General features: G+C 39.4%; 1 pseudogene; it reads left to right on the top strand.

Annotated features, from left to right (window-relative positions):
* LOC123611303 overlaps positions 1–14024 on the top strand; it is a 61609-nt pseudogene extending 47585 nt beyond the window's left edge.
* The last annotated feature ends 2252 nt before the right edge of the window (positions 14025–16276 follow it).

The raw sequence follows: 16276 nt of genomic DNA, 5'->3' as shown, positions 1-16276 counted from the left end.
GGAAGTGAAAAGGTAAATCACAATGGGCGAAGACATTTGCAGTACATGTATTCAATGAAGGACTCATCAAGAATATGTAAATAATTCTTATAAATCAATAAGAAAAAGAACATAGTAGAAAAATGGATAGCTTAATAGGTATTTTACCAAAAAATTCTAGTGACTAATAAACTTATGAAAATGTGTTCAACTTCCTTAGTCATCAGGGAAAGTAAACTTAAATCACAGTGTGATAGCACTATAACCAAAACTGTGCTGGTAAAGGTTGGACAATAGGCTTTCCAGGGGGGGAAAAAAAAGTATGGTGTGTATATCATAAATTGACAAATAATAAAAAAAAATACAATATAATATATACTTCTTATTCTAAATTCCATATAGCCAATTGATTTTATAGAATGCTCTTGTTGATTTTTGCTGAAGTCTATCCATATCTGTAATTCAACCATGCTTTGATAACTTTTTAGCTATTCACAACATATCAACTACAAATATGACACTTTTGAGTTTAACCTGCATTATTCACATTTCCGCATCACTTTCTTAAGTCTGTATAAATCAATAGTACAATAAATCAAGTCCTTATAAGTAGCATTTCTCAGTTCCTATGGTGTAAACACTCCATTGTAGTCAATTTCATATTACCCACAGGCTATTGCTGAAGAAATACATGACAGTGCACCATTATAATGTATTCCCACCATACAAATACAATTGATATAAATAACGTTAATGGCATTAAAGATAGTCAAATGTAATACAATGGGAGGTGATGAAATTTGAATACTTATTACCTTTGTTTTAATATAACTTACTTAAGTTTATATTATTTAATTTTTAATAATTGTTGTGTTTAACAACTAGCTTTCAAAATTATTGAAAATTTAACCATTGGGGCCTGTGACCTGGTAGGAGCCAACTCCAGCATACTCTTCAACCTACCAGAAGAAAAAGACAGCCAGTACCAAATGAGGCCCTATGACCTGACAATTTAATTCCCAGTATATCCCTGATAAATGCACACATATATTCATCAAAGGCATGTACAAGAATGTTTGCAGCGGCACTATTCATAATAGCAACCCCAAAGTCCATCAATAGTAGAAAAGATAAATAAATCACAGTGTATTCAGTGGAATAAACCAATTATTACATGTACCGATATGGATGAATTTCATAAATGTGATGTTGAGTGAAAGAAACCAGATCCAAGATATATATACTGCAGTTTACATTTATGTAAAGTTTAAAAATACGCAAAATTAATCTATAGTATAAATAGGAGAGTGAAACCTCTTGGGATTAGGGCTCAAAGGGGACAACTAGGGTCCTGGTTATGTTATTTTCTTAACCTAATCTTTTTTTTTTTTTAAAGTAATCTCTACCCCCAACAAAGGGCTTGAACTCACAACCCCAAGATCAAAAGGCACATGCTCTATCAACTGAGCCAGCCAGGTACTCCGTGTTCTTTTTCTTATCTGGCATTGTTTACACAGATGTGTCTAGTTTGTGAACATTCATCAAACGGTACAACTTAAGATCTGTGTGTTTTTCTTTGGTTGTTGCATTTCAATAAAGAGTTTACTTTAAAATTTTTTTAACTTACTCTCTCGATTAAAACACACACACACACACACACACACACACACACAACAAACAAAAAAACTGACCTGATAATTTCAAGGTTAAAGTAAATTGGTTAATATAATTTATCTGAAGGAGTAGGGGAGTAGAAACCAGAAGGCTAAGTAATGGAGTCCCATTGTCTAACCATGAAACCGTGTGAAAGGAATTTTGTTCTTTTTGTGACTCTATCCTTTCTACTACAAAACAGTAGTATTGGTGAATTACACAAACTGGAAAATGATTGAAAGAAAAAGCCTATTAAATATCTGTGTTAACCTTAAAAACAGCTAAATGCTTTATGAAGCTAAATTATGTCGGAGTGCTATGTCTTAGTGCCTTCCCTAAAAATATGGCTTTAATAATAAGAGTGAAGTAGCCATTTTAAAAGTTTTCAAAGACATTATAACCTTGTTAATTTTTTCCCTTTGGCCTGGATCCACAGAGGGAAAACAGCTGCAAGCCAATAAAATAAAATGGGAAGGAGTGCTTCTTAGTAAAAGATATGGGTAAATGGTTAAATGAATATTGGAAATGGACTGAGGGTTCCATCAGCTGTAAACACAGGAGAATGCAAGAAGCAGCTTTTTGCTGAGTAGACGTTAATTTAACAGGATATGTTGCAGATAAAAATATTTTCCAGAGATTATCAATTCCTGTAAGTCTACACCTACATTTTCAAATTAGTATCAAATTAGTTTTGAAGGTTTTCTCCTCCCATATGTAGCATATCAAAATACTACTTAAAAAAAGACATTAGATTCTGTTGCTACACAAAGACCCTTCTAGAAGTTTTACCACTACAGCACATTTCACATTTCATAAATTTTTATGCCTGTTTTGACCTAGACTTTCCTTTCTGTGTGAGTTACTTAGCAGAACTTAGTTTAAGAATATGTGATATGTCTAAAAGAGTATTCATTTAGATAGATGTGATGGAAAGAGATCATTTCTTGAAGATTCCTATTGAGCCTTACATTTTGGTCAAGGATGAGAACCATTACCAAGCACCAGTTTGGCAATAATTCTATACTTTTCTTCTGAAAAGAGTCTTTAATCAATAATCCAAGATCTTGGAAGTTTTTTAGACATTTGGTTCTGCACACCCACAAAGTTAATAAAATGTGAGTAATAGGCTCAGATCAACTAAACAACCAGATACAGACACCACTCGGGCAGGTCAAACATGGTTTATATATTTAAAGGTGCAGCATGAAGTCAGAGCTGGTAGAGTATGCAGTAGAGAGATCAGTTCTCTTTGCCTGTTAACAGACAGAAGTGCTTCCCCTTGAAGATCCCTCAAAAAGGCCACACCAGCAAATACCCAGTATCTGGTAAATCTGAGCAAATGAAGCTCACATCAAACCTTTCAAAGCTCAGCTGCCCACTTCAGACCTAGTCGTACACATATGGTGCTAAAGCAGTCCAGGACATGGTCTTGTGTGGGTACATGCTGGAGAAAACTATACCGTAGCTAGGTGTACCTCATCTATCTCAGAGTCCTATGACCCATGTAAGGCTTGCAGGTGTAGAGTATGTAGTACTCATATTCCTAAATAAACTTTTCATTCATTACTCTAACCTTTCTAAGCTAAAACATCTTGAGCCAGATATAATCCTGAATTCTGTGCTGTAGAGCAGAGCAAGAATCCGTTACCCTGATGGTCCTTGGGCCAGATATATTCCTGATTTCCATGCTGTGGAGCAGAGCGAGAATCCATTACCCATGCTAATGCACCCTTGGGCCAGCTTTAGGTCCTATTCTACAAGTCCAGGCTTACTTAGGTTGACAAGGAATGATAAGACTGAAGAAGGAAAAAAAAGACTGCAAAATATCTGCCCCAACCATAGACTAATTATGTAGTCACTAGCCATTATAAGACAAATTTTCTACTCATTATTTTCTATGTGGCTTTGCTTTATTTTGTTCATTTGTCTTTGCCTTCTAAACCTATGCATTGAGATATGGAGAATTATATCTAACCATGCTTTCATCAGGTGAAACGCCCATTTGCTTTAGACATGTCCTTCCTTTGAACTCAATTTTAAAATGATAGGATGCAAAGTTGCAGTGTCTCAATGCAATCCCAGCAATTTGGGTTCATCATTGGATTCATCTGTAATATTTTAATTAGGGAAGAATTGCTAGATGTTACACATCTCTGCCTAAACTTTAGTGTACCTTAACTACTTTTTCATGCCGAAACTCTTACTCATCCTGGATCAGTCTGCTAAGGCAGAGAATTGATTAGGATCAGGAGTCAGGTTCAAACCCTGGCTTTACCACCTTCTAGCTTTGTAATCTTTGTTAGGTCCCATAGACCTTGAGCTTTGCTTTCCTTCTCAGTAAGGTGTGATTAAATCTACCTCATGGATTTGTAGTGACAGTTAAGCTAATGTTTGTAAACTTGGCTAGAACTTGACACATAATCCATGCTAGGTATATATAAACTGAGTCTAAATCTGACAGTTTGGTCTTTTGGTGTATGTAGCATGTGCCAAAATTCCTTATTGTCCACAATTTTTACTGCCAGGGATGGGTTTTATTGAAAACCTTTAAATTTCAGCGATAAATTATTTGCTAGGATTTAGAGGATGAATTGTGTTCTGAACAGAAACAAAAATGTTTGCAGCCAAAAGCATTTCCTTGTTATGTGAAACTAAGGCTCGTGAGTGCATGCCAAGCAACTCACAAATAAATACATATCATATTCTGGGCCACCACTTACTTTCTTGGAAGATTTTTGAGAAAATTAATGAGTGTATCCAAGAGTTTGTTGAACTCAAGTAAATTTTCACTGAGCCATTTGCTTGCTCACTTTGTTAGGTGGATTAAAAGTTATGGGAGAGGGGCAGAGTTGACAGTGCAGCTAATGGACTAGGAAACAGTGAGCCTGCACAATAATGCAGGCAAGGAAAATCATTCCACATAGGGATTAAAATTTTAATTGGTTTCTCAAGGCACTTGCAGACTCTTCAGGAGCTAATTCTGAATTTTAAAGGAATGCGAGAGGAGTGCAGTCATGACCATTTAGGACTTTCTGTTTTACATTTATAAATATTAATTGAACACATTACCACTGTCTAAAAATGGCCTAATAAATATTTACCAAGAACAGCTGGCTATTAGATTTCTTAACTTCCTGCTTCCAACTGTGTTAATTTTGGCAATGAATGTGCAAATTACTTAGCTTGTTTAGGGATTCTGAACTTGGAAGGGACAGAGGTGGCAAAGTGGGAGAAGTTATATGAAAATCAGCAAGAAAGGCACAGGACAGTGGCTGGCAAAGGCTCAACTCTCCCTCCATCTCTAATTACTGCCCAGTCTTCACTTGCTCATGTGATCTAGGTTCACCAGATTTCAGGTACCAGCCCTGAACTTTGGAGCTAATTGATGCAAAGGAGCAGGGACTTCAGGAAGCCCTATAGGTGCCACCTAGTCGCGTTCCCAGGAGAGCAGAGGCAGCAGTGGTAGCAGCAATAGTGTGTCCGTGGTACAGGCTGCGAGAGTGATGTTTGCGTGGGCTTGACTGGGTAAGTTGGCTCTGATGTGTGATTTTGGGTGGTGTTCCTGGCTGCATGGCCCATGTCTGGTTCTCCACCTTCCTTTGTATTCTGAGGCCTACGATGAGCATGTTCACAAATTCCTTTCTGTTAAATAAGCCAGAATCAGTTTCTCTTGCTTGTAACTAAGAATATTATGTGGTGGAGCAATTAACTCAATTTTTAAAAAGCCAATAGTAGGCTGTCAAAAATTTCTACAGATTGGATTTGGTGTGGCCAATTTGAGACCTCCCTGATAAATTATAAGCTTCTTTATAAATGAAGTGGGAGAATAGAAAATATGAACAGAATCGTTTCTTCATTTTTTTTCTTTTCTCATTGTCAAAGTAATACATTATCTCAATTTTTTAAGTGGTGTTTTTAACAGAGAAACAATTACATAATAATTCTTTAACAGATTGTCATAGGTTCAGAGAAAAGGCAAGAGTTGAAGTGGAATGACTGATGCACAGGGCATAACTAGTTTGCCAGAGCTCTTGGCACTGTCGTGTTCATGACCAGCTGTCTGGAAAATGCATATTTCCTAATAATACCTGGAAAAATAGTGTGGCCTGGTGGGAAAGACAAAGGAGACTTTCCCTTTCTTTTAACACTCATGCCAATCATGCCAATAGACAACAAATGTTGTCTATTTAAGCAAAACATTGTGCTAGCAATTTGGAGAAACTCAATCAGAAGTGAGGTATCTGAATGCCCTTGAAGGAAACATATTCGTTCATTCATCTTTCAAATATTTATTACACTCGATTGTATTAGACACAATGTATACAAAGGTATACTAGGTACAGCCCTTGTCCTCTGAGGCTTATGGTAAATAAGTACCATCATACCCATGACTAAATGCCTGTGTGCCTCGTGATATACAGGAGCCTATTAGATGTATTTATTTACTTAGCAGATTATTTATTTATTTTTGGTTAACATTTTAGACATGTACAACCAATTACCATAGCCTATGATTTTTTTTTTTTTTTTTTTTTTTTTTTTTTATTTATTTTTGAGACAGAGAGAGACAGAGCATGAACGGGGAGGGTCAGAGAGAGAGGGAGACACAGAATCGGAAGCAGGCTCCAGGCTCTGAGCCATCAGCCCAGAGCCCGACGCGGGGCTCGAACTCACGGACCGCGAGATCGTGACCTGGCTGAAGTCGGACGCTTAACCGACTGCGCCACCCAGGCGCCCCTGATTTTTTTTTTTTAAATTGATATTCATTGCAATATCTCAAGTTTGCAGATTTAAGCAGTATATAATCAGCAAGTTATAAATAAACTCAGATTATACATCTGTGTTCCCAAAGGTGACATGTATAAGTACATTAACTAAAAGCATGCATCTAAAATTATGACTAGCCTCTTTTTAAAATGCAGAAATATAAAATTACACTTTTTTAAATAAAGAGATTATCTTTATACTTCAAAATCAAATTTGGCTTATATCGGAGATGGATGACAGCTATAGGATTGTGCTCTTCAAAGCCAATTACCTAATTTTTTTTTTTTTTTTTTTTGTTACATGAACAATAGCGATGGTAGTAAAGGCAATTACCCCCTGCCTCTTAATTGCCAATCTGGCATTTAAGAAAGTTCTGCAAAAAGGTAGTGCAACTGAAATTCCAAGTTAAAATTCCAAGTTAAAATTCAAAGTTAAATTCCAAGTTAAAATCTGGTAGGCTCAGACTAAAATAGGGTATGTTGCAGGGGCGCCTGGGTGGCTCAGTCGCTTAAACGTCCGACTTCGGCTCAGGTCATGATCTCACAGCTCATGATTCGAGCCCCGCATCGGGTTCTGTGCTGACAGTTCAGAGTCTGGAGCCTGCTTCAGATTCTGTGTCTCCCTCTCTCTGCCCCTTCCCCACTCATGCTTTGTCTCTCTCTGTCTCTCAAAAATGAATAAACGTTAAGAAAAAATTAAAAAAAAAAAAAATAGGGTAGGGTATGTTGCAGATGAAAAAAGAAAGATACCGTTGTTTATTTTTAATGGAATCAAAAGTTGTTGACATTTCTTGGAAACTTGGAACTACTAAATTTCATTTCTCAAAGTATTTGTATTACAAGTTTTTCTTAGTGGTGCAAGTTATCACAAATAGCTTACAGAGTTATTTTCTTTTTTTTTTTTTTTTAATTTTTGTTTTCAACGTTTATTTATTTTTGGGACAGAGAGAGACAGAGCATGAACGGGGGAGGGGCAGAGAGAGAGGGAGACACAGAATCGGAAACAGGCTCCAGGCTCTGAGCCATCAGCCCAGAGCCTGACACGGGGCTCGAACTCACGGACCGCGAGATCATGACCTGGCTAAAGTCGGACGCTTAACCGACTGCGCCACCCAGGCGCCCCTTACAGAGTTATTTTCTACAAAGCACTTCTGTTTGCTGCTGTTCAGGAAGAAAAAACTGTTCTGCATTAACTTCACAATATATGTGTTTTTGCTATAAAATTTTATCATGGCAGATATCTAACAATTTTTTTTCACTAAATCAAAACAGTATAATATTTTTGTTCTATCAGCATTGCATTTAAAAAATGTTAATGTTACACACAAATAACCATTACCTTATTTGGCTATTAGATACTGAATTGGAAAAGCCTACAGTTCTTTTGCGTTTCCCCTTTACTCTCACACTACTGCCACACTCATAACACTTCTGATACTTCTGGTCACCAAATGTGTGAAGGTTTTCTGACACCAAGCAATTCTCCAGGACACCTGCTGGGTGTACTACAATTTAACTCTTCTGACACCTGGAGACAGAGTCAGAAGATAGTGTCAGATCCCACAGGTTAAAGCCTCAGTCCCACAACACTGTTCTCACCCCACTTCAGATGTCAATCTCAAGTAATGGGTCCCCAGGTTACCCACAATTTCTGTCCGACGTGGCTACAAATCAATGGTCTCATGACCCACTTCTTAGATTCACAGAGCTGAGCAACACACAGAACTCAGGGAAATACTCATGTTACCAGTTTCTTAAAGGATATGATCAAGGATACAGATAAACATCCATATGAAAAGATACATAGGGCAAGGTCTGGCAGGATCCTGAGGACAGAAGCTTCTGTCCCCATGAAATTGGGGTGCATCACCCTCCTACTACATGGATGTGTTCACCCACTTGGAAGCTCTCTGAAACCTTTCCAGCTGGGATTTTATAGAGGCTTCCCTCACATTGGCAGATAAATTATTAACTCCATTTCCAGCCCTTTTCCCCTCTGGAGGAAAGAGGTGGTGAGACTAAAGATTTCAATCTGCTGCTGCTTTTTTTTTTTTTTAATTTTTTTTAACATTTATTCATTTTTTTGATAGAGAGAGACAGAGCGTGAGTGGGGAGGGGCAGAGAGGGAGGGAGACACAGAATCCGAAGCAGGCTCCAGGCGCTGAACTGACAGCATGGAACCTGACATGGGGCTTGAAGAACTCACAGACGGTGAGATCATGACCTGAGCTGAAGTCGGACACCTAACCAACTGAGCCATTCAGGGGCCCCAAGACTTCAAGCTTCTAATAATGACTTAGTCTTTCTGATAACCAGCCCCCATCCAGGAACCAAAGAGGATCCCATCCCAAATCATCTCAATACAATAAGCAATGCTCCAGTGCTCATATCACTTAGGAATTTACAAGAGTTTTAGGAGCCCTGTGTCAGGGACTGGGGATGAAAACCAAATACATGTTTCTTATTATGAATCACAATATCACAGATATAATTTAAATTTCTTACTAAGAGAGAAAGCATATGAACAGAATGCAGAATTTCTTAAAGTTTAAAGGTTGAAGAACTCCAAAGGGCAAAATCTAATCAAGTGGTTAGCAACTTTGAAAGAGGTTAAAGGCACTTAAGCATCTTAAGATCCAAGTCAAAATCTGGGCTTCCTCTTACTAGGCATCGTCCCTTTGCTGAGTAACAACCTCCTTGAGCTTCAGTTCCTTCACGTGTCAGGTGGGGATCACTAACCACTTCTTAGGATTGTTGTGAAAATTAAATAATGAGTGTAAGGGGTCTGGCTTGTCGCAGGTAATTTAACAAATATTTGTTCTGTATCTTTCTCTTCTCGAAGAGCTTAAGATCTAGTTGAGACTACAAGCTGTAAACCCAGGAAGGGATAGAGAAAAATCCAAGAGTTAAACCACAACTCACACGCACTGAGGTGGCTGGAGAAGATGATCTTTAATGTCCCTTCCAGCTCTAAGCATCGATTACTCTATGACAGCTGTATGAGAAGTGTCATGGGGCAGTGCATGATGAATCGGCAATTGGGAAGTGCAGACAGTAAGTGCTGTGAGGTCGAAGAAGGGAGCATCTGCCCTGGGCTGGAATGGTTTTGGAAGACCATTAAAAAATTCTGAGTTGTCTCAGCTACAACAAAAGCCCAATTTAATTAGGAGAGCGACTGGCAAGAGTCTGATTATAATACAAATTCAAGCCCAGCTGAGGAGAATAATAAGAAACATAAAATACTGTAGAGAAAGAAGAAAGGAAAATGCAGTGTCAGCAATTTGGTTTCTGAAACACACAACGAATATTAAGTAGCTATCATGCTTTTCATCCTTACAATAGTCTTTTAAGGTGGACAAAGTATTCAGCCCTGCTGAGAATCTCCCATGAGTGAGGGATTTGTTAGAAACGTGTTCGGTTCCAAATAATAGAAAACCTGCCCAACATTGGCTTAAAAATAAAATGGTGGGTTTTTTTCCCCTAAATAGAAAGAACTTTAAAGGTAGACAGCCCAAAGTTGGTGCCACCTCAAAATAACAGTCAAGACACAGTTTCTCTCTAGCTCTCAGCCTCACCATCCTTAGCATGATGGCATATGCCCTTACTGCTTGTTGCCTTATGGTAGATGGCATCACATTTGCATTCCAGACCCGAAGCAGAGAGAAGGGCAAAGGAGCAAAGAGTGAGGGCAAATGGCATATCCATTGAGTCTGTGCCTTTTTATTAAGGAAGCTAGTTTTCCTGGAAGATTGCCCAATAGACTTCCCCTTCTAACCTGCTAACCAAACTGTATCTCATGGTTGCTGCCAGTGGTAAGGACACTGGAGAGAAGGGGTTAGTCAGCCAACAATGTAGACAAAAGTGTTGAAGACTTGTGAAAAAAATTACTACAAGAGATAAAAGCAGGCAGTTGTTTTCCTTAAACAGAAAGCTTTACCCGATTTTTTATTTTATTTTTTATTTTTAATGTTTATTTATTTTTGAGAGAGAGAGACCGACAGAGTGCGAGTGGGGGAGGGACAGAAAGAGAGGGAGACAGAAACTGGAAGCAGGCTTCAGGCTCTGAGCTGTCAGCATAGAGCCTAAGTCGAGGCTCAAACTCACGAACCCCATAAACCATTTAAAAACTGTAATAATTGTAGATTCATGTGCAGGTGTAAGAAACAATGCAGAGAGATCTCCTGAACCCTAGTATCCTTCATGTTGTCCTTGTATAGCTACACCTACTTCCTTCCCTCCTGCCCTTCCGTTCATTCTTATTTTCTGGCAACCACTCATCTGTTCTCCAGCTCTCTAATTTTGTCATTTTGAGAATGTTACATAAATAGAAACATATGGTATATAACCTTTTGGAATTGGCTTTTTCACTCAGCATAATTCTCTGGAGAATCTGGAGGGTCACACTGAGTCACCCAGGTTGTTATTTGCACAACAGTTTGTTTCTTCTTATTGCTGAGTAGTATTTCAGGGTGTGGATGCAACACAGTGTATTCACTCATTTACTTGTTGAAAGATACCTGGGTTGTTTTGGCCATTGCAACAACAACAACAAAAAGCTGCTATATACATTTGTGTGCAGGTTTTTATGAACATAAAATTTCAGGATAACTGGATAATAGGATAACTGCCTAATAGTACAATTGTTAGGTTGTATGGTAGTTGCATTTTTGGCTTTTTAAGAAATTGCTAAGTTGTTTTGTAGAGTGGCTATACTATTTTGCATTCCTACCATCAGTATGTGAGTAATCCAGGTTCTTTGCATCCTTGTTGGCATATGGTATTATCACTATTTTTTTTTTATTTTAGCCATTCTGATAGATGGGTAGTAATATTTCACTGTGGTTTTAATTTGCATACCCCTAATGATGTTAGACATCTTCATATCTGCTTGTTTGACTACTGAATATCTTCTTCAGTGAACTGTCTCTTCATGTTTTTTGCCCATTTTCTAATTGGATTTTTTTTTTTACTTATATGTTTTGAGGGTTCTTTTAACATTTTATTTATTATTTTAAAAGTTTATTTACTGGGGTGCCTGGGTGGCTCAGTCGGGTTGGGTGTCCGACTTCAGCTCAGGTCATGATCTCACAGTCCATAAGTTCAAGCCCCACATAGGGCTCTGTGCTGATAGCTCAGAGCCTGGAGTCTGCTTCGGATTCTGTGTCTCCCTCTCTCTCTGCCCCTCCCCTGCTCATGCTCTGTCTCTCTCTCAAAAATAAATAAAAACATTAAAAGTTTATTTACTTATTATTATTATTATTTTTTTTTAGTAATCTCTGCATCCAACACGGGGCTCAAACCCACGACCCTAAAATCAAGAATTGCACACTATTCTGACTGAGCCAGCCAGATGCGCCAGGAGTTCTTTTTATGTTCAAGATACTGGTCTTTAGGTGGATATGGTTTGAACATATTTTCTCCCACTCTGTAGTTTATCTTTTTGTCCTCTTAACAGGGTCTGTCACAGAGCAAGTTTTTAATTTTGATGATGTTCAACTTACCAATTTTTTCTTTTATATATCATGATTTTGTTGTCGAATATAAGAATTCTTTGCCTAGTCCTAGATCCGAAAGATTTTTTTTTCTGAAATTAAAAAAAAACTTTCATAGTTTCATCTTGGGTCAGGTCATGATCTCACGGTTTGTGGGATCAAGCCCTGCATTATGCTCTGCACTGACACTGTGGAGCCTGCTTGGAATTCTCTCTCTCCCTCTCTCTTTGCCCCTCCCCTGCTCATGCTCATTCATTCTCTCTCTCAAAATAAATAAATAAACATTAAAAAAATAAAACATTCAATCTATCTCCAACAAAGTTATATTATAATCTAAACCACAAGAGATAAAAATCAATATTTATGTTTACGTTAATTGGTTGAAAGAGAGATTTTATGGATTCTGATCTAAAAAAATTTTTTTTAAATGAATTTGTGCATAATGAATCTAGAAAATGCACCTGTAACTTCTTAGGAGGTCATACTCTTCCAGCCCTTTTAGGAATTCCATTTTTTTTTTTTTAATTTTTTTTTTCAACGTTTATTTATTTTTGGGACAGAGAGAGACAGAGCATGAACGGGGGAGGGGCAGAGAGAGAGGGAGACACAGAATCGGAAACAGGCTCCAGGCTCTGAGCCATCAGCCCAGAGCCTGACGCGGGGCTCGAACTCACGGACCGCGAGATCGTGACCTGGCTGAAGTCGGACGCTTAACCGACTGCGCCACCCAGGCGCCCCAGGAATTCCATTTTAAGGCCAAGGCCAAACACACAGAATTTAAGTTTATCAAATTACACCAAAGCTAAGATTTGAAAAAGGATAGATATCCTGAGCATAAGGACTATGGGATTAGAAAACCCATTTTTCCCAGATGAGATTTGAGGATTAAATAAAGAAGTGCAAAACGAGTTTCTTTCTGGTTTAATTTGCCCCTATTATCTCACTCTGAGACCAAGCTCATCCTAGGCTTGTAGCAGACAGATTTGACACCAAGTACTTACTTCTGACATCTGGAGATCTTATTATTGCGGGGCGAGAAGTGTGAGGAGAAATGTAGGTACTTTCTGCCACATAAGTATTTCATTTATGAAAAGCCTGTGGCCTTTCCATGCTAACAAGAGAGGGGTCCATATGGAGGTGTTGTTCTAGGCTCCTATGTAACTTTAAGGAAAACTTGCACAATGTCCGGAGCCCTTGACGTCCTGAAAAGGGAGGAGAATGTCCTCTAATTCCTTGCAGCAGAACTCGCTTAGATGACACTAACATTGACTTCCAAACAGGAACAGTACATCTACCGAAAAGAAAGTGATGGTGCATTACAAATCTGGACAGATCTATGAGAAGCTTCTGCCGGCAGCTTGTTCCATTGTTGCCATCAAAAACCCGGCTAATGTCAGCATCATATTCTAGGAACGCTGGCCACTGGGCTGTGCTCAACTCGACGGCTCTCACTGGAGCCCCTCCTACTGTGGGCCACTTCACTCCTGGAACCTTCACTAGCCAGGTCCAGGCTGCCTTCCGGGAACCGTGTCTTCTGCTGGTCACTGATTCAGGGCTGACCACCAGCCTCTCATAGAGGTGTCTTATATTAACCTGCCTACCGTTGCTCTGTGTAACCCAGACTCTCCACGGCGCTGTGTGGACACTGCCATCCCACGCAACAGCAAGGGAGCTCACTCAGTGGGTCCGGGGCGGTGGATGCTGGCCTGGGAGGTTCTGCACACACTCCCGTGCACCATCTCCCATGGTGCCCGTGGGAGGCCACACCTGACCTCTCCTTCCACAGAGATCCTGAAGAGACTGAGAAGGAAGAGCAGGCTGATGCTGAAAAGGCTGTGACCAAGGAGGGATTTCCAGGTGAATGGACTGCCTGGGGTCCCGAATTTACTGCTACTCAACCTGAGGTCTCAGGTGGTCTGAGGCATGCGGGGTCCTCAGTGCCGGTCCAGCAGTTCCCTACTGAAGACTGGGGCTCTCAGCCACTGCTCAGGACTGGGCTGCAGCTCCCACTGCTCGGGCCCCTGAATGGGTGGGAACAACCCCTGAGGGATCCTAAGTTGCTCCGTCCACAGACTCTTAAACAGAAATGGAAATAAGGTTGATGGAAAATAAAGTTTCTTAAAAGAAAAAAAGCGGGGCGCCCAGGTGGCTCAGTCAGTTAAGCGGCCGACTTCGGCTCAGGTCATGATCTCACGGTCTGTGAGTTCGAGCCCCGCGTCGGGCTCTGTGCTGACAGCTCAGAGCCTGGAGCCTGTTTCAGATTCTGTGTCTCCCCTGTTCATGCTCTGTCTCTCTCTGTCTCAAAATAAATAAAACGTTAAAAAGAAAAAAAAGAGCCTGTGAATAATAGATGACCTGATCCTCAGAAAGGCAGGCAGCCCAGTGTGGTGGTGAGGACATGGGTACAGTTTAATTAACCATAGTTCGGGTCCCGGTTCTGCCACTTACATGCTATAGAACTCTCAGCCAATTACATAATTTTTTGGGTTATCACCCTTATCTGCTCCACAAGAACAGGGACCAGTCGTGTTGTTCACTGTTGTATATCCAGTGCCTGACAAACCTGGCACTGTGGCATTTGGTGCCAAATCAAATAGGGTATTAAGGAAGTATATGGAGAAAGAAAAGACCAGTCCCTGACATTCAGAAGCTGGCCTGTGTACTCACAGGTAACCCACATTGTTCTCCTGTTAGACATAAACAATTTCACAGTGTACCAACCTCTGACAAGGTTACTTTGACACCACACTAAAATGAGACAAAGCAAAGCCACTGCATAATTTTGTATAACCACAGATAAATACAAGGTCACTGTGCCAGCCAGGAAAATACCAAATACCCCCTCTATTGGCCAAGATGAGTAACTGCTACTTCTTTACTAATTTCAGCTTTCTTTCTATACATAAGATTTGTTGAGATATCCATTTATAGAATTACCCCTGCTTTCTGACAGCATCCAATCTAGAGAAGACCTGCTTTCTTAGACCTTCTCTGAGGTTACCCAATGAAAGCCCAAATTCTATGATAGGTTTTTTTCTAACACCCTCCTCCTGATACATTCCATGATTCCTCATGGTATGTTTGCATTCACTTCAGTGAAGAATAGACACAATGTATTTAACTACAGTTGTGTTCCTAGTGGTATTTGGCTTAAGGGAAATGACAATAGGAATGGAAAAAATGGGGAGTTACGTTGTTTCTTCAGAGTCATTGTGCATAACAAATGGATAAATAATTTACCAACACATATTTAGGGTCTGTTTTGCACCAGGCACTGTGCTAGGTGCAGGGAATCTGGAGAAGAATGAGACCAGATTGCTCTCCAGCAGTTGAATCTGTGGAACGTGCAGAATAGAAAATTTATGATCCAATTTAGTGTTGTTCACACTATTATAGAGCCATACACCTTCTATAAAGATGTTGTAGGACCACACACTAAGGAGGAACGTCTTTTTTAGACTTATAACCTACAGAAGTGTAAGATAATAAATTTGTGTTGTTTTAAGGCATAAAATTTGTGATAATTTATTGCAGCAGCAATAGGAAACTAATATAGTATACTTGAGCTTAATATTTAAGGTGGATTGTCCCAGGCATAAGCCAAGGTAGATTAGTTCCTGTAGGATCTGCCACTTGGCCTGTATGGCTGCATGCTTGGGAATGTGACAGGGTATGTCTGGATTAGATCCTGAAGGGTCTTCTTTCTACGCAGAGAAATTGGAAATTACCAGAAGGTTATCAGAGACCACTGGAGGATTAAAAGCAGGAGAGCATGACAAAATCAGATTTGCATTTTAGAAGGATAGGTTGGAGTCTGGGAGTAAGGAGAAGGAATGGGAAAATACTTAAGTATTCTAGGTGAGAAATGAGAGGGTTTCTTTGATCACCTTCTATTAGATGACCTTGCTTAGTCCTTGAAATTGGGGTGAGAAGACGGAAAAAAATGTGCTCTTCAAATATTTGAGATTCTGTCATGAAAAACTGGTTAGCCATGGTCTGTGCAGTTCTAAGATCAAGGTATAAAGTCATAAGGAGATATGAAGTGCGCTATCAGGAAGCACATTCTAATAATTAGTGGACTAAAACTATCAGATTTCTTCACAAATAATTGTGTCTTACGTTTCTTTCTTTCATCTATTCAACAAGTCTGCATTTGAGTATTCAGGATGTAGCAGGCATTAGGCATATGATGATGAACAAAGAGACACTGTCCTCGATGTAGTTTAATTTGTGTGTTGTGGTACTGTTTACATACAACTTTTATATAATCATTTATATAATCATGAAGCACACAAGCTCCCAATTAGGATATCTGAAAAGTGATTTATATACAAGGGCGAGGTTAGCGTGGAGTGAACTCTGGCCAGGGAAAATCGGGAAAGATGA

This window comes from Leopardus geoffroyi, chromosome C2, assembly GCF_018350155.1.
Source record: "Leopardus geoffroyi isolate Oge1 chromosome C2, O.geoffroyi_Oge1_pat1.0, whole genome shotgun sequence".
NCBI lineage: Eukaryota > Metazoa > Chordata > Mammalia > Carnivora > Felidae > Leopardus > Leopardus geoffroyi.
The sequence above is the reverse complement of the archived record's forward strand: the minus strand, read 5'-3'. Positions and strand labels throughout refer to the sequence as shown.